The sequence below is a fragment of the Anopheles darlingi genome, chromosome 2 (genome assembly GCF_943734745.1).
Source record: "Anopheles darlingi chromosome 2, idAnoDarlMG_H_01, whole genome shotgun sequence".
NCBI lineage: Eukaryota > Metazoa > Arthropoda > Insecta > Diptera > Culicidae > Anopheles > Anopheles darlingi.
The window spans coordinates 32,557,491-32,580,902 of NC_064874.1; the positions used below are offsets into that span (position 1 = coordinate 32,557,491).

Below are 23,412 nucleotides of genomic sequence, written 5' to 3' on the forward strand. Positions count from 1 at the left end.
GTCCACCCGTCGCTCGTAGCCCAGTGTGCGTTTACGTCCCTCGATGCTGCACAGTTTCTTCCATCGCCTCTCTCGCGCGCGCATATGATATGCTCGGTTGCGCGATGGTAAAAGTGAACCAAACCACCAGCACCAGCACCACACAGCAAAACCGGTTCGCATCTGGAAGGAACGGTATGCAAAAACCGTTCGTCAGGCACGGCACTTGGTGCGCTGGTTGGTGTATACTTATTGCGATCGGTTGTGAAGGCTCTCGGGCCCGAGGGAGACAGGGGAGGTGGGACCGACAGGTGACAGTGATGATCGCAACGGACAGAGACGATCGCTATTTTTTCTCATGGTTCGTGCATGGTTCATGGAGAACCTTGCTTAAAGGATTTTTGTACCAAAAATGTGTGAGATTTATTTTTGGTCCTGTATGTGCCATATAAAAACAATTGCTAATTGATGTGCTGAAGTCATTGTTCGGCACTGTACGCGAACCTCTCGTCAAGCAGCTGCGCCCGATCCTTCGATCTGCACGGGGTCAATGCTCGTTGGGAATGTTGGGGCCGTACGAGAGTTCGAGGCTGTGCTAAGTGCCGAGCATTCGAGAAATTGAGAAAAAAGAGAGCGAGAGAAAAACAATGAGAGGGAGAGAAAGAAAGATAGAGAGAGAGAGAGATAGAGAGAGAGGGAGAGAGAGAGAAGGGGAGATTGCACGGAGTCTGTGGTTAGGCGGTCAATGGTGGTGGTAGTGGTAGTCACCTGGTTCTTGGGCGTCCGTTCGGTCCGACATGATTTCTGGTGATACGCCCTGAGCGGATCCAATCAACGACGACGCACTGTTGGCGTGGTCAACATTCTCTTTCTTCCATCCCCTCCCCCCCCCCCTTTCCCATTTCCACCGCCTTCCTTTCACAACTCCCTCTCGGTGATGCCACCTTGCCCTTTAATTTGTACCACCTTGGAAAATGTAGGTCATTGCAAAACCATGCCAGCAGCTGGTGCGAAACGCATAGAATAGCCGATTTGGGTGACGATTTGACGAAGGGGACAACCCGGCATGTACTGGCCGGTGTTTGTGTATTTGTGATCTCGTGTGGGTTCACGTGGTTTTTTATTTGCCTCGCTTGTGTTCTTAACAATGGTTATGGATTAAGATAAATGCACTGTGACAGATGTTTGGCGGCGGTTGACCCACATTCGTAAGGCGCATCGTAGCTGGCCCAAGATGGAACCAGGATTGGTTGCAAAAAATTACTTCAAATTTTAGTATTTATAACAACCCATTGTGAAACATCAACATAAAATAGAAAATTTCCTAACTTGCTGTTCTAATTAGAGAGCTCTTCTTGAATCGAGTGCTCCGTGCACGAAAAACGCTTGAAACGCTTCGTTCGAGCGAGGGCAAGTGTGTCCAGGCTAAGGCTGGCACGATGCGAAGCGTTGCGCTGCCGCTTGTCGCTGTGCTGTCACGACCAACAAACTGGGATTTACGACCCAAACAGTATCTATAAGTCAAGGAGTCAGCTGTTTTTACGAATATATAATCTTACTTCAATAGCAGAGCATGTTTTTGAGCAAAAATTGCGATTCTCCGTCCGTACCACGCTACCATATGTTACCGTCGCTATTCGTCCTTTCAGTCGTTTTGCATCCGTATCGCTCGTCTTGATGCTAGTGCAACAGTCGGGTTGGTTGCTGTTAAGGGTATAAAGATTTGTTCCCTCGTAACGCCGGGTGAAATCTACGGAAAAGTCGAAAGAAGGCGGAGCCATTGGCCCAAAAAGTATTTGGGAAAGAAAAAAGAGCTTCTAAAAACATGCTCCTGACATCGGAAAGCGGTAAAATCGCAACCCACGCACTGCTTTCGCATTCGTGTACACACAGACACACACATAAACACGTGCGCGCAACGTATCTTCTATCTTCCCACGTCGTCCGGGCTTTTGGCGAAATGGAATTCAATTAACCTCCCATCCTAATCGGGCATGTGCTTTCCTTCCCCCTTCTTTCCCAAGCATCATCGCTTTTGACTTTTCATCTTCCAGGAACCACTCCCGTGCCGTTATGGGGTGCTAGGAGTCGCTTCCATTTCGCCAATGACGTCATTCATCGCTGCTGGACTATCGGAATGGTATGCAAAGGTTTTCGTTTCGTGAGCAAACCGGCACAAAACGCACATCAGCTCTTCCATCTGAGGTTGCAAAATGGTTGCTATGACGTGTGTGTGTGCGTATGTCTGCATGTACCCCACACGAATCTGATTGAATTTCGTCGCCATTTTATGGATTTACGAGTCTTGTTGGCCAGATTTCCTGCCGGGGGGATAGCTGGCCTTATCAGGCGGTGGGTATTTCATTACCGCTTCCATATCGCGCCTTATTGCTCCCGTTGATCGGGCTACCTACTACGCCTGCTGCTGTTACTGTTGCCGCTCCGTGACGTCTACCAGCGGGCGTCGCAAATCAAAATGGAACCTGTTGCTGCCAACGCATCACACAATATAGCAACCATCGCTTTCCGGTCTACTGTGTGTATGACAAGCTGCCGGGGAGCCGCTGGCGGAAGTACTTGAAACGAATGTTTCTTCCTTTTCTTCTTCGCTGCTCGGATTACTTGTTTTTTTTTTTTCGCGCTCGGATTTCGATTCCCTCTCCCTCACGTGAACCCTCGAGTGGCGAATGATTATCAAGCCAAAAACCATATACCGTATAATGTGACACTGGCTGTCATTATGCACACGGAATATCCATTTATATGTGGTGCAAGTGTCATAAATAATGCCCTCAAAGCGAACAACCAACTGGAGGACCGATGCGCGGGGAGGAGCAAGCAAGGTGCGATACCAGTAGATTTACTATCGCCGCTCGAGTGACTGCTACGGAAATGGGTATGAAATGGGAAATAAATTTAACACCCCCCCACCCTCGGGGGCACGTTATCAGGTAGTAAAAGTACAGAGCTCCACTCCCCTGCGACCTCGACTGCACCGACCAGCGAGTTGGTGGTCGAAGGGAGGGTCCATCAATGACAATGGGACCAAACGCAGCAGCATGACCCGACTTGTGTCTCGGAACCGCACGGCGAGCCAAGACGATGGAAAATGGTTTCAGATCGGTCGGCACTAAAATCGGGCATCACTGGCACAATCCGACTCGGCATCGCGAAATGGCGCATCTTCGTCGCACGACTGTCGCGACTGTTTTTGATGCTGCAGCAGTTGGGTAGGTGGCGAAGTTGGAAGTGGAATTTAGGGCAGAGGAAATCAAACATCACACCAGTACCCCAATGCACATGAGGGACAGCTTTTAATGGCCTCTCCAGTAGCAGCAGCAGCAGCAGCAGCAACGATGGGCACGGAATGAGCACAAGGACATGCCCTGTGAATGCCCGTGCGTCTCCGTGGTGAGGAAGATTAATATTTCCGGAAAACCTGGACTGTGTACCATTAGGTGGTTCCGTTTGTAAGTAGCGCTCTTCACACCTATTCGCTTGCGCATTTAGTGCGTTCTATTTGGCTCTCAGCACAGAAACCGAAACCAGAGAGTCTTGGTCAGAGGCGGGAGCATGTATTTCTTGGCGTGGTGCATTGTGTCATTGCGTCCGTCCTCGTAAGGAACGAAGAAACACACCACAGCCAGCTTACAGGGTGAAGGACGTTAGCTACTCAGCTGTCAGCTTAATTTAATAACAGTTCACCCAGTTCTTGGTGCTTGGTGCAAAACAAGACAACACCCGGTGCCCGGTGTCCCGGTGTCTGGAGGAGTGTATTTTTGTACCGAGCGAGAACTGGAACTGAAGGAAGTCGACACAATACGGCACCAATGCTAAATGGTGATCGGAATGACAATTCACAATTCGTCCCGTTATCCCGGCGGTGCCGGTACGGGCTTTGTAGGTCAAGTGTGGGCGAAGGGCAGCGCAGTTGAGTGCCTTTCAAGTAGCAGCAGACACCGCAACCATCGCCGTGGTGTCACAATTTAAAAACATTCTCTCACATCGAACACATCGAATCTCATCGAATCGGATCGAACTGACAGCATGTTTCTGTTTATTCATTCTTTTCATATTTACTGTTTTATTCATTCTCTTCATATTTACGGCTGTAAATCGTCTTATGCTTCGCTTATGCTAGTGCTGCCTTCTTGGCAATGTTGCCGGTGCACCTAGACCTGGCTTAATGGTTGAGGAATAGAAACGAATGGAGCTTCGTAGATCTTCATTGCACGTAAAAGTGCGAAGCATCAACCAGCACCATAAACCGTGTAAGCTTATCACCCTCGTCAGAGAGCTCTGCGGTGCCCTTGCAAAGCGAAAGAGAAAGGACGCTTGTTTAACAACACTAGAGAATGCTTAAGCTATGGTGAACCGAAACTTTTGACTGACTTTCGGGTACGACCATCGTTTGAAGGAGTTTTTTTTTTCGACATTTTGTTTTCCGCAAAATGACCATCGCCCGAACCTGCACTGCACCGCTGACCGCTGAGCATTTCGCATGAGTGAAGCAGACCGGGCCGGAAGTCAATTTCAAACGTTATTCATCAACTCGGGCTCGGATGATGATGAGGATGATGATGATGGATAGGTGTGGTGGAGGGGAACGGTAAGAGATATCTTCTTTATTTTCCTTTGTTCTATCGGTGAGCCCTTATCATGGGGATAAGTTTCCTTCCTTCCACATACCGTAGGTCGTTTGACGTCGTGATGGAGGATTTCATTTGCGACATTTGAATGGCACTTGACCAAAACCAGCAAACCTTTTTTCTCCGCATGTTAGCAACACGGTGTCAACGTGAGGACAGAATCTTAGGAATCGAATGTATGATAGGTGCAAAAAGAAGAGTCAATAAGGGAACTCTCGCACATCCCTGTTCTGGATTGTTTATCGGTAGAGACGAATTCAGTTACAAAGAACAGTTTGGCTCGAACAAACACGTGAAAACATCACAACGCCAGATTCCGGCTGTTGAAACGAAGTAGAGATTTGCTTGCAAAATATGGATTCAATTACTGGGAACATCCTTTGCGGCTCCAGGAAATTGTATTGTTTTCAGTTTCAGCGGTACCATCCGGAACCTATGGGCCGCGTTGTTGAGGTTTTGCCACTGCTTGCGGGATCGACTCCAACGATTCCGATCGGGCTGGTCCCGGAAGTTGATGGATCTATGTTTATTCATTGGCTAATCGATAATTCCTAACATTTACCAAGGCGCTACAATACAAACGGTTGAGTGGAAAAGGCAATGACTTCCTTTAGTATTCAGGATTGATGCTTCGGATGCTTCTTAGTGGGGAGCGTTCAATTCGATGCTTTACTTATTTCGGTAGTTTATTATTTACGAAACAAAAATTCCTTGTTACATTTTCAAGAAGATTTTCATTATGTGATGTTTTATAAGACTTTTGTTATTTTTTTTTCTTCTTAGGCATCAGGCAGTAGTATCACAAAAACCATGCTCTAAATCCATTGGCTATCCTTTTGATGGTCGTTGTTCAAATCAACCGATAAATCCATCACTTCGAAAAGGTCCTGTCTGGAATTCTTTCATTGCTCACGGTCGAGTGCCTTCGTCCTTAAGTTCCTCGAAGGCATAAGCAGGTTTCCCAGGATGGACAGTTGTCTGACTTTCGCAGGAAATGCTCCGGCCCACCGACGCCGTCCGAGTCTTATGTACTGCTCGGAAGTGATAACGCTTTTAGCTTCACATTGTGTCGGTTTTAGTAGTGACTCTTCAGCAATTTAAAATTATTGGTTGAATGTAAAACACCGAAAAAATACAGGAATGATTTGTTTTCATTATGTTTAGATTGCTATTTTGTTTTAAACATGATTTCTAGTGTAAGCATATGACGGCTCTGAGGTACATTGTGTATTTGATTTTTTTTGTCGCATTGTCTACTGTTTTGTGACAACTATATAATTTTTGAAAACAACGTGAGAGTTGTGTAAAAATATCACGAACGACGACTACTTCATCCGCAAGGGGGTAATAACTTTCTAGTTCTCTAATTGCAAATTGCTTGAGCAAGCTGTGAGATAGTTTTTTTTCCAAAAAGATGCAATATTGAGCATTTTTTTTAATTAAATTCTATTCCCGAGTAGTACATCAATTACAGGATATATCAATCCAACTTATCGCGGTGCTTTTCATTTCCAGCAGAGCTCGCACTTGCTGTAATGGTCGCTAGGGTCAACCAATCCTTCCAAGTCTTTTAAATCAAGATGAGTAAATCATCTCATATGCTATGAACATTGCATTGTACGAACCATTTTTAATCAGTGTGAGAAATAATGTTTAACTGAAATTGCTCTAAAAGGGTTAGATAATGTGTTACTTATGTTTCTCCTATAGCTGGTTTTACAGCATAACAATTCACACAATTCTACTCTGTAAGTCCATCCTCATTGTAGGCTGGCGAGCAAAAGACCGATCGTTCGCTTGCCGGTAATTTACATAGTATTCGCTGCATACTTAAAATAAAGACTGGATCGATTCGGTTGGTTCCAAAGCAGGATATTATAGCCGGTTTAGTAAAACTATAAAATCCGCTCCACCAGGGTACCGTGTCGGTGAGCGTAAGCCTTACGGTGAGCCTTAACGGGTCAAATAATGGCTCAGATTCACAACTTGGTTTACTAGTAAAACTTCGAAAAGAGATTAATGTGCATCGATTCTCGTATCCCGACACGAACCGGATAAAGTTCGGTGGCAGCGCAATAGCCACGTTGCGCGCACCTTCGCGCTCTCGAGGTCTCTTTAATTGGGCGAAGGCATACCGTAAAGACAGTGCGCTTCAAGTTACTCGGTATCGGAGTATTGTTTTCCCACCCAAAACCTTCTATTGGTTTGGAGGAAAACGCGACCGTTGCTCGGGTTTGCTCTCGTCGAGCACCGAGGTCGAGCCAAAAAGGTGAACATAAAACATGGAGATTTATCATCGGTGGGTCCATCATTTTTACTTCCCCCTCCCGTTTGCCATGGGGCTACAATGTGGACGCGGAGGTCTTATTAAACGATTTAGATGCGTATCAGATTCCACAACAGCAACAGATACCGAGGATAACACATCCTCCAATGAATCATATGCCCGAAGCGCATGGTTTTGGCAAAAGGTTTTAAGCTACCGAAAGTGTACACCACCGGTATGTCCACGGTGGCCACTTTGCACTGATCAAGGTGTCATGTTTTGCTCGGTGCGCAGCGATCCAGTAAGTAGGGAAACGCGTCATTTTCGGTTTAATTAAAGCCAATTTTAACGAAGCAGTATGCTCTCGCTTGTACAACCTTTTCTGATCAGCAGTGTCTCAACTAGGTAAAAACGCACAAAGATTCAATGTTTTAAAATCCATTTTAATTGAACTCCAGGATCCCGATATGATCACCGAAAAGGGGAATGTGAAACGCGCCTGGTTCTAGGCCATGAAGCAGCGAAAGCCTCCATTGAGAGGCCATTGGCGTAGGCGTGTGCCACGTGGAACCGTGGTTCAGTTATTTAATTGAAACGAGCGCTTCGGAAAGCTTATTTCTGCAGCATCGCGTAACGCAGCGGTAGCGCCACCTCGACGACTAACGCAGCGAATATTAACCAAATTAATAGTCCGCACATTAATCAAAGCTGTTGCTACGGACGATGAAAAAGCAGCCATTGTAATCCTACAGCTGCGACACCGAAGCCACCAACGGGACACTTCAGCAAGAACGGGGCAGCACACGACCCATCCCTGCCATTCCTCCCGGGTGACTGGCTTGCTGGCTGGAATGATGGCTGGCTGGCGAACTGCTAAAGTGGGCCCTCCTTTGGTTGGTTTGAGATAATTTCCAGTCGCTTCAACGCATAGCGACGACCAATAATCGGACATCGTGGCAAACGACGCGCTCAGAAGTACTCAAGGGAAGCGCTCTCTCGGGAGGCATTGATATTATCAATTGTTTGAAAATCGTACCTGGCTGTTGCTGTTATTGTCGTTCCTCTGCTACTGCTGTTGCTACTGCTGTTGTCCCCAGCAGATGCTCAATTCGTTGAATCAATCTTACGCGCGAAAGCTAATGAAACCATGCGATGCTGTTGGTACGGCAGCGTGAACGCCCATCACAGCATAACACAGGCCATACGATTCATTCATCGCAAAACACCAGAACGATAGGACGGCAAGAACCCCAGCACATCAAACGGAGCAGCACCAGCAGCAGCAGCAACACGTGGTCGACGTGCCGTGGTCGCCGTGGTTTGGCGCAAAATTTAGCCACTTCGGCGCGGTACCGGAGACGAGGTTCATCTTCGGGCTTCGGGTTGCGAGCGTTACGTTGCTGCAAGCGTTACTTCGGGCCGGGTGCAAACCGTCAACCGAAAGGCTCTTCTGGCTTCCCGGCAGCAAAGGCACAAAGAGTGAGCGAGACGGAGCCTCGGTGGTCTGGGGTCAAGCAACAGTTAGTTGACGGGCGACAAACGGGCGAAGGGGGGAAAAAATGACGGAAAACCACGGTGCGGCATCTCCGACTCCCGGCTCCGGCAGCGCGAACCGGCTGTATAAAAGCGCCAGGACGATAAGCGGACGGCTGTAAATGCTCATCAACTGTTGTGCGACGATAAAGTCAACATACACGCTTGACGAGGTGAACCGACTGGGCAGCAACCGTGTAGAGCCGATAGTGGAACGGTGACGGAGTGTGCGGTGCGGACGAACGAGTTGGCGGTTCAGCTATCATCGGTGGTGACGGATGCGTTTTGAATAGTGTTCCAACCGCCAAAACCCAGGCTGTAAAAAGATAGAGTGATCATAAGAACCAAGAGTTGCAGAACCCGACGCAAACGAGTGGTACTCCCGTGTTCCGCAAGCTCAGCTCATTGTGGTTGGTTGTGTGCCGTTATCTGTCCATCAGCAGCCCCATCCGACGGTTCTGATTGGTTGTCATCAACTTAGTACGCGAGGTGATCAGTGCAAGAGCATCAGAAGCAGCAGGCAGCTACCCTAGGTAGGTCATAGTAGAATATGATTCGAAGGAAAAATATTCTGTCGTCAAACGAGACTAAGACTATCGATAATGAGCGAGATAAGTGGAGTTCCGAGAGTGTATAATCAGTTGTGTGTGGCTGTGTGTGTGTTTTAGTAGTAGCTTGCGAGGGCAAACAGGAATCTGCCTTCTCGGTTATCCAATCCAAAGTTCCTCCGAACCGTCGGCCCCACTTGAAACTCCGAAATTATATCTCATTAAGTACCGACGGTGAAACAGAAGCCTCAAAGGGAATCTCTGACGCACACAGGTGTGTAATTAGGCAATAAAAACACATCAGAGCGTGCAAGAGTACCCCTGCCGTCATGCCAAATCCTCCCCAAAACCACCCCCCGATAAGGACACCGAATGGGGCGATACGGTGGGAGTGGCGGGGACGTTAATGGCGGAAGTCTTAGAGTATTTAATTTCACCAATTAAACAACACCGGTGAGGATTCGCCGAAGTGTTAATTGAATGGTACTAGACGGAGCAATTAAAGTGCTCCGGAGGAGTCCCGAGCGAGTAATATGCCCGGTGCGTTTGTCTGTGTGTGTGTGTGTGTGGTCTATTCCATTTCCTTAAACTCACGCGGAAGTTCAGTTGGGGGAGGATTTGCGGGATTTAGGTAGCTAAATTGGATGGATGGATGCTGGTTTTAAATTTGACAACTCAAAAGACGAGGATGTCAATTGGATCAATCTGCGATCTGCTATCCACCGCCCCAGTAGGCTGTGCAGTCTTGTGCACCGTTCAGTGAAGCTCACACTTTCACGAGCAAAGAAGGCCATTCATTCTGACTAGCAGGGCAGCAGCGCAAGGGAATGAAGGACATTACAGGTGCTCTTGGAGCAGGGGCTTTACTTTTTTCTAATTAAGTTTTAATGTCTAAATTAAAACCGAGCGTTCTCTGGAAACAACTGAATAACTCCAATGATACATTAATAACGATTACCACTATAGAAAGCCTCTTCTTCTTGCTCCATTTTTTTGCAAATGGAAAACCTGATGACCTTCACTTCTGAAACTGTCTGGCTAGTGATCTGTTCCTTGGTATGCCGGTGTGGTCATACCGACGGTGTGCGCTAACCATAAAACCTTCCGACGATGATCGCAGGATACCCTGCAGTGGTATTCTACGCACGAGCCCTGGAGGTCCTCGAGTTTGTTGGCCCTGGTCAGGTTTAGGCCGAACGGTTCTAACCGAAGTAATAAAAGGTGTAAAAGGCTCTAGACTACAAATGGCCCCGAAAACAGTTTTATGAGTGTCTCGCGAGAATGTTCAACGGCGGCGAAAAGAGAAGACGAAGCTCCTTAACGCTTCCTCGCGAGTTATTGCACCAGTAATGAATCGAAAAAAAAAAACGAACCGAAGTGATGTCCATCGGGTGCCTCAAATATCAAAGGTCCACGTCTGGGAATTCCGAGTATCGGTTCAGTCGTCCGAAAAGTAGCTCCTAAATTGAAATCGCACCAGAAAGACAGGGGGTGTAGTGTCATTTTGCTATGCTGCTGTTACCTGCGCTCCCCCGCACTGACCGTGCTCAATGGGAAGGATCATCCGAGGAGTGCTAATTGTATTTTACTAAACCGTCCTCGGTTACCGAAATTACGAGACGAAACTAACCGAAAGTCTCGTAACACAAAAGGCAGAGCTACGTTGGCTAAATATGCCATTTTTGGGCAAAATGTTGCTGGTCGCTGTTTAAAGCTCATCATGGTGGCCAACATTCAAATTAATGCGACACCAACAACATCGTGTCGGACGAAATCGTTATCGATGGCGGTCGGAAGAGGACGACGAGACGAATGGTAGCAGCGTGCTCGTCCTTATGCTGCCTCTTTTTTATGTTTGATTCGTTAATGTAGAGTGACATTTACATCTTGGTCTTTTGGCTGCGACGGACCTAGTGGCATGATAAGCTGACGGTCTTCGCGGCCAAGTTTTCCGCCGTCCTGCCGGTGAAGATAATGTTTTCCCTCATTTTAGCGCGTTTGGTTTCTTGTTAAAATGATTCACATTCTTGTTTCGTGCTTGTCCGTGAATGGAATCCTGTATTGGTTGGTTTTGTCACTCTTCTTTCACGCAGATGAAGAAAGCATTCCCGTACAGCAGTAGTAGCGCTGTGGATTCATATTTTCCAAACGAACGACGTCAACGTTTGTTGATAAACGGACTAGTGACACTTTTTATGCTTCGAATAATTTTCCTTTCTAACAGAACCACCTTAAGCCAATTCGCAAACGTTTTAACTTTTCCCACTACAACGAACTCACTCTCGCAAACCTACCAGACACGCTGGCGCCCAAACGATGGTCCAGCGGGCATAGCGCACAGCTTTTGGACTTACTTTTGTCAGTTTGTAGCATGCTAGAACTAGCATCCTAGGGGAGGTAGCACAGCAATCAACCCCCTTGCTGAATGTGCACCGTTTCCGGTTTGCATATAGAACCAACGGAAACCACCGGAAACCACCGGAACTGCTGCTGCTCCTCGGTTTCTCGATCCCCGAGGGTCACAAACCATTCCGCTACGAATGGGAAACGATGATATCGAAGTCGAACCCTCCCCGGACCCCTCGGCAGCCGGCTTCTTCGATAGATTATGCATAAACAGACAGAAGATGCGTTTGGGACGGTTTCTAAGCACCACCGCCGGGACAACCCGGCACCCAGAGGTACAGAGTGTGCACCGGAAAACGATCTATTCATGCCGAGGGGAAGAAAACCAAGCTTTCTTGGCCAACCACCATTCAGTGCTTCAACTTCGACCCTTCGGCGAGACATCGGAGGAGGGAAGTTCGTCGAATTGTAGCTCGTTGTGGTTGTGGTGTCTTGGTGCCCTTTTTTGGTTCATAAATTGGTCATTCCGGATCAATGGACCGAGCGCGTACGGAGCAACTATTTGCCGTCCCCCCACTGGCCACTGGGGTTGCGGACCTTCCATTTACGCCACCTCAACTGGTGGTATATGATCTGCAGCTTGCTGCTCTTGTCTCAGTCAGCAAACAGAGTTTCGGTTGCTGGCTAGCAACAGCAAATTATGATGAACGAAAGTGCAATAAACAGGACCGAGGGGACAGCTGCCGAATGTTAATGCCTGCCGTACGCTGGTTTCCCACGGTAAAGCACCGAAGCGAGAGGGCGTAGATTGCCGGAAATAAAATGAGCAAACAGATTCTCACACACCCAGCCCACCAGTTCGGTTAACCCTCCCCCGGTTGACAGTGATTGCTGTGGGTGACCGAGGCGTACGGGAGCAAATCGGCTGCAACCCACACTGCTACTAGTACTACTACTACTCAGCTACTCCGTTTACTCGGCGGTACATATGATGCCGCCACCGCCTGGGATGTTATCCTTTTATTATATTTAGACAAATGGCCAGTAAAGCAATCGTATTTATTCACACCGTCGGTTTCGGTTCGGTCCGGCAATCACCGTAACGCTGCGCGGGCGTTCGTTGTGCTTTTCCGCAAAAACCAAACTCCGCGACTGTTATTGCTGACTCAACGTCAACTCAACTGCAGTAGCAGGAGTAGCAGCGATAGTTTATGCAGAATCGAAACGAAAATATTCATTATCGTTGCTCTGCTTTAGCGTGCTCGATCGAATGATGCGTCAGGATAAGAAACGTCTTCCTCACGTACTTTGCTCCTGGAACGATCTAGTAACAGGTGAACGTAATTGACACATGGCTCATCACCACCGCGGCGTGTTGGTTTCGGTCATTATGATCCATTGTGATTGTCACACGTCGAGTGTAACCGTAGCAGATTAATACCGAGGCACACGGAAACTTCGGTACGTAGGCTGCACGATGAACGTAGGACGTAGTTTCCCCGGTGAGTGGCCCTACCCATTCCACCGTATCCCTAACTGATGCCAATCAGTAAGCAGCAGCAGCAGCAGCGCATGATGGTGACGGTAGACCTGATTTGCCGATGCCGAGTTAGTCGCTGGGTTGCGGACAATCGCTGCTTTTGGGTTTCTACCATGCGCCTCCATCGACGAATGCTCCGATCGGTCCGAAATTGATAACTCAACTGTCACGTCCTGGACACATCGTATTGCCCATTCCCATGGTTTGACCATCATTGGCCTGAACTGATACCGTTCGAATGATGGAATCCATCGAGCGTCTGTGCTCTGTGTGTGTGTCGTATCGTCCTTCGTCATCTTTCCCTTGTATCGCTCTCCATCCCCCCACATCGATACATGATGAATGTGGCCGTGTGGAATACGATCACGTAGTCACTTTGGTTTACTTTTGCAAGAAACATGTCGCCAAGTTGACCCGGGGAGGGCGAACACGGTGACATCTGGCGGTGTGGCATGTCGGAAGCATAGGCTCACACTATCTGTCCGTACTGGTTCGTACGTCCATCAACAAAAAGTCGCTAAAAAGTGCAACAGTGATGGCACGCGGAAATGGGAACGCTTGTAAGTTTGAAGTGCTTATCAAGCTGACCGGACGTTTCGGCCGGTCGGGGGCAACGAAGATGGCATGTAGTAAGTGCCATCAAGCAACACATCATACCGTACCAGTGTGCAAAGTGCGCCACTCGCATTCTCTCGATGATGTACTTTTAATCAGATCCTTGACTCAAGTCTTTGCCTCAAGTCACATCCGTCGGTCGGTCGGTCACGTGCTGACTGTTCAGCGCGAACACACTGGTGCGGGTCAGACCGCTGCGCCATAGGCACTGTGTCGCTGACCTGTGTTGGCCAGGGCCAAACCGAGCCCTCGAGCAGGTCGTGAAGTGCTTGGAATTTTAAAAGGAATTCACAAAGCCACAGAGCGAGCAGCCAGAGAAGAAGCAGGCAGGTTGCTCCAGAATTAGGCTACCGGTGGCGGGAAAGATAACATTTCCCGGCACGCGAAAGTCCCGAGAAGATTTGGTGTGCTGGGATCTTGTTTAGGATACCGTGCACAATCTGTTGCCGCCGGGACCGCAGATTATCCGAACGTAGTGCAACCTTGGTGCGGCTTTCCGGGCGCGATGGACGGCTTTCTTCCCAAGAAACACAATCAGCGCCACCTAATCCACGCGAATGGATCGAGGTCGAGTTCGGTGTATGGTTTTATCACTTTATCCGCTTTCCGGGGGAATGTTGCCTCGAGCGCAACATTTTATGCCATTTTATACGAAACTCACATAGTGGCAAATGACAGTTTCTCCGTTACTTTTCACCAATTCGAAGCCGACCTGAAGCAAGCTGAGTTTAATTGAAAAATCGAAACGTGAAGAGACGCCATTGTTTGCGTTGAATGGTGCATGTTGGCCGTTACGGTAGTTGTTCCGAACTTTAAAGCCGGCTGCCGGACTGTACTGGATTTATCGATTGTTACCGTCGCCGGTTTGCATAAAAGTTTGTTGATTTAGTGTTTAACAGGGCTAGGCAGGACCTGTACCAGTTGGCAGACGGTCGATGCACAACAGGACCTAGAACGAAGTGCGATATGGTGCACAGAGCAGAGAGCGCTGAGCTTGTATCACAATCAAATATCGGGGCTTGAATCCGAGGACTTATGCAAAGCATCTTGAAGCATTGTAGAGGCAGATTGCTGCGTTTGCATTTACCACATGGCATCGGTGATGCTTCGATGGAGTGAACTTTGCATATTCGAATCCATTCCTCCATCGTAGTTCTGCTGCTCAACACATCATTCCCACTTATCATACACCCCACTTCCTCCTGAGTGGCTCTCTGATACTTTCAAAATACACGAGATGATGCATGTGACTGTGGAACATGTTTAGGTTCATAAATGATTACAAATTGATACAATCGACAGTAAACGTGTCGATGCGCAGTAACGTGCAGTATGATGAACAGTGGCAGATGTACCATTTCCTTCTTCTTTTATGTTTACTCCGCCACACGAAGAATGCAATAAAAATGGCATCCTTTCACTCTGCCTGATGGTATTATGTGGTGCCAGCACACCAACCACACAAATCGAAGTATTGTGTGTGCGTGTGTGGATAAGAAGAAGCAGCAGCAAGATGGTGGAGAAAGGGAAAGGAACAGCTCCGCGTATAAAATCGCTTTTGCATGTGCGGTGCACTACTTGTCGCACCATTCTTCAGTGGCCAACGGAGCGTGCCACTGGGGCTTGGGTTAAGCGAAATTCAATTAAACCTGTCACATGCCCATCGCCAGGGCATGCTGTTTTGCTCAAGAAGGATTTGTACGCGCGAGTAGCGCGACGTTTGCAGCCCGCCCTTTGCACGGCAAGGTTCCCAGAGCTAAACATGGGCCACTGGGACCGAACCTGTTGATTCCCTCGGTGTCGCAGGACCAAGTCCGTGTGACCGTCGGAAGTTACGGGCGATAAGGCGGCCGCGGTAAGGGTCTGTAAATAAGCGATTCTGTTGACGGCCATTGTTTTCTTGTGTGGCCACGGCGTGATTGTTCCTCCTGCGGTGGAGCACGGACATTGCATTCGTATTTCCAGCGTTGCATGGCCTTCTAGGGAGTGGAGTGGATTGACATTTATCGAATCGTAGCCAAGCGACCAAAGCATGGGCAACTAGTTCGTAGCCACATGCACTTCATAAAAGTGTTATAGGTGAGGCCCACTTTTTTTTAAATGGTAGAATGAAGAATAGTAAAATAAAGAATCAAAAATAAAAAACGTGAAGCGTGAAAACACCAAACATCTGATGCAAATAACGAAACTTAATTTTCCAGCTAAATGGTGCCAGTTTTGCGTCGGATTTACTACGAAAGGATTCCTGTTAATTACTGCCTAACGCTTAATCCACATCATTATCATTCAGGTTCACAAATCCATTTCAGCGGCACACAAACTAGTTTCCATGAGCAGCCAAGTGGAGCCCCTCCAGCAGCGAATGAACGAGCACCTGACAAAACATGGCATTTTCACGAGTTGAACGGGCTTGGTCAACTCTTCTCAAGATGCAAATCTAATTGTTACCTTTACTTTTCCATTGAAAGTCAACAACTCGAACTATGCCGAACAACTTTGCCGCTGCATCTCGTGCAGTTACCCAAGGTGCACAATTTTCTCGTCAACACCTTTCGCTAGGAGAACTTAATGAATAGAAGGCAAAGATTGCAGGATTTCGAGCGAAAAACAAAGGCAAAACCTTGGGCCAGATCGCAGCCAGCAGGAACTGTTTTGTCGGGGTGTCTTAATGACGTCAAGCGCCGTCAAGTGCAACAGGCTGTGCAGTATGCTGCAGGTAATTTCCCGTCAATCGGTAAGCTTTTTCCGTCTCAACGGAAGAAGAGAAAACTCAAGAAAGCAAAGATTAGCTTGGCTCGCGAAAGTGCAGAGCAGAGCTGTCCTGCTGGTGGATGCTGGTGTACAGCCTTACGTTAATTCATTGGCATTCCGGTATCGCCACCGTAACGAAAGGACAGAACCACAACGCTGCGCTATGAGCAGCTGAATTTTATTACCAACCGGATATCACCCGATCCTTATGCTACCTATTGCTGGTCGCGAATGGACGCACTCTCCCCTGGTTATCGGTGGCATGGTGGGCGGGTAAGAGTGAGTGACCAATTTGTGAAACTGGAGCAAAAATGTTTATTGCAACCACTGGCCACTGGCACAGTATCGTCTAAATGAGTCACTACGACAATCCAGCGGATCGTGAGTGGGGCAAAAGAACCGATTTGAACCCCTTTTTGCGTGGCCTCGTTTCCACGCGTTGTTAGGCAACACTCGTCAGCGGGGATTCTTAATGAAGGATGATGCTGTGTAGGACGTGCCCAGTGCTGGAGCATCGTTTGGCCCGCCAGTGTCCACCAGACGCTCTCCGCATCACGCAAAGAACCGCTCGCAGTCGGAGACGAACGCTAACGAACGCATAAATCATAAGATCAGCATCTTTTACTGGGTGGAAAAGGCAAAAGTCAAAAATTGTGGCCCCAAGCCAGCCAGATAACCGTTAGCATTTGATGAGCATTTGATTGCCCGTTACGTGCCACGCGCAATTGAACTCGACCATCACTCGGTGCCACAGTCGGACCACGTGCCCGATTGTTGCTTTGACATATGAATCTTCCAAGAACTGCAATACAAAGTGATGATCAGGTTTCGGTTGTTTGTTCAGTGACGGTAGCATGCAGCCACATGCTGCTCTGTCCAGAGAAACGAGGAGAGATGTTGCGAATGATGACAAGGATCTCGGAACGGCGACAAAATGCAGCAGATGTATGTTGGGTGTTCCATATCTGACGCTCGAAAACCGTTGCACGCTTTCGATCGTTAACAGAAAAGGGGTTGCTGCCACAAATTCATTATCCGTGATTACTTGCATAATTTGACCGTTCGTTACCCGGCCAGGATTGGAGGAATCGGGATCGAGAGTTTAACCATCAAGCGGTGCGACGGGTGTTTAGCAAACCATTAGCACAATCGCTTACCGACCTTCCCTGGGACCATTGCACAACACAGTCCTGTGTGTGTGTATGTGTGAAAGGATCGAAGGAATCTACGGGAACCGGATGCGAGCATAATCGCAATCACCACCAAGCCCGAGACCCAACGCAAGACAAGCCACAGCTGTAGCCACACAGCGCTTTAGATTGGGCAAAGATGTGTCCTCCTTATGCGTGATGGATCCCTTCAGGGGTAGCGTGACAATTGCTTTACATTCGGGAGATGCCTTTGATGTGCAGGCCGTGCGGCCAGCACACAGTGGTCCATTGAAGTTTGTTCAACTGGTCAAAGGAACACTAGGATTCCCCGTTGCAAAAGGATGAAGATATAATTTTTTTCCACTTTTCTTAAGCACCGATTCCGAAAGCTGCTGGTACAAGGCAATGAGCATTAATTTCCGGTTTTCAGACTAAAAACCCCCAAAAATCCCACTGTGAATCAGGATGTGGCCACCGTGTGCAAGACAACTGTTAGTCGACACACCGAAGCCTAAACCGAGCGCGCTACCATGACGGAAGTCTGTTGTTTGCCGGGGAATTTAACGCTTCGCTCTATGGTGGAAATTATGCATAAGCTTGTTGGTATACGTGTTGCCTAACGCATTCATCGAGCTAGCTTTTGGTGCTGGAGCGAACCGCTCGATGGGACAGAGCGCATCGCTCGCTCGGAACGGTTGGAAAACGGGACTAAGTGAAAGTTCTCCACATCGTAATCGTAAGCTGGTGGCAGGATACGCAACCGAACATGCCGCTAATGCCATTCAAACGGATTCAGAATGGTGCAAACGTGTGATGCGCATGGAATAGATTGCACTCGTTAGCATTAATACGGCTGGAAACTGTATGCTGGAAGGTTGGTGCCCACAAAGCGGTGAACGTGCAACATTTAATTTTAACAATAAATATCTAAAAAATGTGTGTAAACAATTGCAATTCCAAAGAAAAGCACGCAGCATGCGAAACCATTCCGACAGATGGGGAGAGGTACCTCCAACCGATGGATGTAAAATAATGTGATTTGATTTATGTTTCCAAACACCAAACGAGTGTACCGCCCAGCCTTCCTTTCCTTGTGCGACAGTCCAGCACGATCGCAAGTCGCACGTGATGTCGTAACGGTTCAGTAGCGAACGAATGGATCTCCCCCCCCCCCCCTTCCCACCCTCAAAACGTTGCTGTCTCATTCCTCCACAAAAAATATCGATGCCAAAAATGGTAGTCGGCTTCACGGAATGACATTATTAAAACGCGGGCACAGACACATTCCCAGGGCCGGGCGCATTCCATCATAGCACGTCATCATGTTCACGTCTATGTGTGTATGCCGTGAACGTAGGAGATCCTGTGGCCAAAAGTGATGTGAAATCATTTCGCATTTGGTCCTTCGACACGGCATTGCCCCCACCGTGAACCAACCATGTCGCCGCGGCCACTTGCCCATGGTCGTTGTTGGCAAAGTGTCGTTACGTTGCGGTTTGATGGTGAAGCAGAGATGATGCTGGAGCGGCCGGTAGCAGAAGCATGCTAATAAAAACATCGTTGCCAAAATTACATGACATCCGCGGAGGAGGGAGAAAAGGAAAGAGAAGGGCCCGAACGCTAGGCCGAGCTGGGTGCTGGTGTGCACCAGGCGTAGGTTACGCACTTAAGCTCGCGCTACTGGCAATATTAGCCACGCAAGCCGCCGGTGATGGAATCGGGAGAAAAAACAGAAAAAATATCTGCCGCAAGTGGAAAATCGCGTAGGAAACGGGCAAACCGAAAAAATCGTTAGATCAGCATATTTATCCCGAACGGGGCCCCGGGGGGACACGCTAGGCTGCGCTAGGTGGTCGCCACGTGCGGATGAATGGTATGTTGGAATGACATATCGAACGAAGCCAGACGTCGAGCACGAATTGGTCGAACGCGACAGTGTGAGGGATACATTTTCCGGATGCCTGAGGTGCATTTTGATGGTGTCAGAATGTATGCAGTATCCAGACAGAGCATTGTATAGTCATTATGTTAATGTTCGGCGCCATCTAAAGCTGACAAGCGGTTCATCAAACATTCAAACTCAAGTAGCAACGGCAGCAGCAGCAACGTTGCGACTACTACGATGATCATACTCTACATTCTCTTAAAAATTGAACCATCGCAGTAGCAAAGTATTTTAAAATCATAATCCACACGTGACGTTTAACATTCGACATTCGGCGCTCGGCGTTTCACCAGCGAGAGCAACCACAAGAAGCTTCCATTCCAGAGGGCCTTTACACCGGAAGAAAGTTTCTGTGAAGATAATAGACAGGAGCCACCTTCTCTTGGCCACCGCTCCAGCTCAGCGAATCGACTTGAGAAACCATTACTTAGAGGAAATGATCAACAGTTGGTGAAAGGATGTCTCACAGCCGGTCGCGAAATCACTTCGTAGCTAACTGTCCATGACGAGGAGCGACGGATGCCTTGGCGGGGGTATTATTTTTACAAAACTGAAAACGTCCTTATTAAACGGATTGTCCCACTCTCATCCTCCTTTTGAGACATTATAAAATGATGGCAACGGGTGCGGGCTCCACTCGTACGATACACCATTTGCAGCACCATTTCAGGAGCGATAAAATTAGCTCCTTAGGCGCTTCCACACGCAACAGCTTGTATTACGTCGCCGAGGCAGGCGGGGATCGCCACCGGAATACGAGATGGGAAGGAAAATTCCCCAGATGAAGTAGATTCTTATTTTTTACGACCGTGTGTTCTGCGCGGGAGTGTATGATCACGCTGCAATACCCGGTAGCGCGGTAGCTGCTGCTCCTCTTGCTTAATATCGTTTATCCGTAGGAAATTGATTTTTGTCGGCAGTGATTGTTATATTATGCTATTGCTGCGATAGCTTTGGGGTATTTGGGCAGAAACTCTCAATCAATGCCCCAAGCGTCGCACATCAGCTAGATTACCGTGGGCGCAACGGTAATAAACTTATCTGGCATCGTAATCGGTTCGATGACGACGTTACGCGTTTATCATGGCCACCTTTTTTGGAAGCCGTAAATCAGAGATTGAAGCGATGATGATGAGGGTAAAGTGTTAATGAGTATTTTGTGCACGAAACTCAATTGGAAACCAGCGAGCGTTCTCCATGCTCGCATGTTAGGCATCTCATAAGTGCTTTTCTTTTATTTTGGGGGCTTAGCATCTGGCTTAAAAGCATCAGTTAAACTCATTATTGCAGGTTCATTTGGTTCACATGCAAGAGGGTTTCGAGATTAAGATTAGCACCAACGTTGGATTACTATGCGAACTGCATCCACCTTCTCTGCCGATCTAAATGAGTCAAAAGAATATTTGAAAACTGTTCTGATAATGTGAGACCGCACCCACGTACCGGCAAACGGACGCAAATGAGTCACCGAATAAACGTCACAAGATTACCGGACTATTTCCGCAAGTATCGGGCATGTCATAGCCGTGCACGGACCAACGTAGCGGCCGAAGGTTGTGGCGAACATAATCACTCGAACATAGTGTTGGCGATGGTTTTCTTGAATTTACGCACACACACATACACAAAAAGGGAATATGGTCCCCTACCTCCCTTAGGAAAACCTCATTTTTCCTAAGCACATCTAATCAGCCCATGGGCACGCAGTCGATCCTCTGCCTCGACACAATAAAATACGTTATTGAACCGGCCAAGTATACCCGGTGTGCGCTCCCATTCGCTCTAGCGCTCGGCTCTAGGGCCCGAGAATACGCAAAGGATTATTTGCGGAATGATAAATAATGCCAGATAATAGCTATTGTTGCCACCGAATTGGCGGGTTTTGTTGGTGTGTTTAGCTTTTCCGATCACGCCCGCCCCATGCGGTTTTCCAGGGCGTGTAGGTTACGACAACAATTGCCAGCACTTTCCGATTCCTTTTCAGTACCATCGCGAGTTGTTCGAAGTTCGGCCCTAACCACAGCAACAATAGCGCGCAGTGCCAAACGTGACAAGCGCTGCGGTGGGCACGCGTCACGCGCTGGTCGCCGGTAGTAAGACTAGTACGGAGTATTAAGGACCATGCGCCATAAACTCGTCTTTGCCTTTCGCGCCTTGCGTTAGTTTCAAAGGTGGCAGAAATGCAGTATCCTGTGACGGATGAAACACGTGCTTTTCTTGTTCAGTACCAGGAGCGTGTTACTACGGGTGACTCATTCATTTGTTCCATTGGCTGGTGGGATCAATCGTGTTTGTAACGCCCAAGATGTCCGACTGGAAATTAATCAACAATAATTTGGAAGGATTCGTGGCTGCTGGAACAACTGCCAATGGCTCCGTTTGTGGGACAAATTCCCTTCTGATGGGAAAACAATACAAATTGTACGCCTAGCAACCGATGATCGAATGGGAACTTTGATGGTATTTCTACTAATCGAAGAAAACCTCAATGTTTCGCGTTGTTTGTACATAATCGTTCTGAATGGATCGAGTTAACTTTGACTGAAGCGACAGCTAGCTTTGATCATCCGAAACAAACTTAACCCCGTTACGAAGGGCTTCTCTTGCCACTTACTGTAAAAGCGTCTCCATAATAAGCCTTAATTGGTCACGACAAAATTGCCCCACAGTTCACATTGTATCGAATATATGCCGGTCATGTCACACCCGAACCCCATGACCCACAGCCGAGTACGCTTAATGGTATTTTGCTCATTCATTATGTTTCTGTGAAATGTCGCCTGTTTGAGGCTGTCGCTTTCAAGCATCGTCACTTCCGTTACTCGGTTAGGCGATGGTGCGCTAGTAAATGGACAAACGATGGAATATATATTGGTTGATGGCAGGAAAAACCAACTAACCAGTGAGTTGCTCAATTAGGTTTGCTAATTGTTTTTTTTTTCGCTTGTTTTAGTCGGTATGTTGCACCAACCCGCGTTGTGGACATAATGGAAGCAACGTCTCACGGAGTTAATAATTAGCAGGGACATCCCGGGTTTTTTGTAGCGGATTTCGTTTGTTTGCGTGGTTAAGTTTCTCTTTCTGTTCGGTCAGTTCCATCCATACACTGCTGCACGATGCTATACTTTCATTAGGCGCTACCTTATACATCTTTGTCACTTGCAATGTCTGAAGACAACGAAGACGGCAACGACGGCGGCGACGACGACGACGATTGCAAGGATGAAGGTTCCAAAGAGTATGGCATGCCGTGAATACCAATTTCTAGCGTAGTAAACAGCTCTAACCATTGCAGACCGTTGCGAGTTAGGTTCGGTAATCTTGCAACACTGCCAACACCGAATGGCACGTGTCATCATGAGGCTTATTTGCACGCAACGCATAGTATGCATTCCACATACATTGTGGCAACGGGCTACTACGGTGTTAATTGAATGTGTTGTGAATTCGACATAATAAGCAATCTAATTTTATTACACAATTGCAATATTAGTAGAACTGTTTCTCCAGTTCGAATATTACATAGAAGGTTCTGTTGGTGATGTTAGTAAACCAACTGTATCCAACAGCTCGTTGCAATCTCTGCTGAAACGTTAATCGTTTATTTATAAATAGCTCTACAGAATTTAAGCAAAAGAAAAAAAATCGAGTGGGGACGGTAACAAAACTTCGGCTATTCAAATGGTTTTTTTAGAATGATGGTTCGAAATTGTTTTCAATCTGAAAACGTATCTTTCCTTTCAACATTGGTAGGAATTTGTGATTAGTCTAGTGGAATGGAACCAGCTGACGAAAAGGATAATACCAAATAGAGGATAAACATTTCTTGTTCAATTAGCAGATTGCTATCGTCGAAATTTCAATCCGTTACCAATAACATCGCGCTCACGAACGTTATTTTAAGCTCGATCTTTCTCTGTAAATAACCTGATTTTACTTAAACCTTAAACGTACTTTGTTTCTTATTTTGCTTGATCTTTCTCTCATCCTTTTGTTTCGTTGTAAGCGAGTGTCAAGTATTCAACATTACATTCCCTTGACCTATTAGCATCGACGCAAGGCGATGGTTGCAGAATGGTGGCTTCTGTA

General features: G+C 47.6%; 1 protein-coding gene across 2 annotated transcripts in view; it reads left to right on the top strand.

Moving 5' to 3' along the window:
- LOC125959103 (helicostatins) overlaps nt 1-23,412 on the top strand; it is a 29,625-nt gene that overhangs the window by 637 nt on the left and 5,576 nt on the right. The window contains exon 1 of one of the 2 annotated variants that reach the window (XM_049691884.1): nt 8,399-8,960. The exons of the other annotated variant lie outside the window; for it this stretch is intronic. The gene's annotated coding sequence lies outside the window, so the exon portion shown is untranslated. Of the gene's footprint in view, nt 1-8,398; nt 8,961-23,412 lie in introns of those variants that run through there. 2 annotated transcript variants of the gene reach the window in all.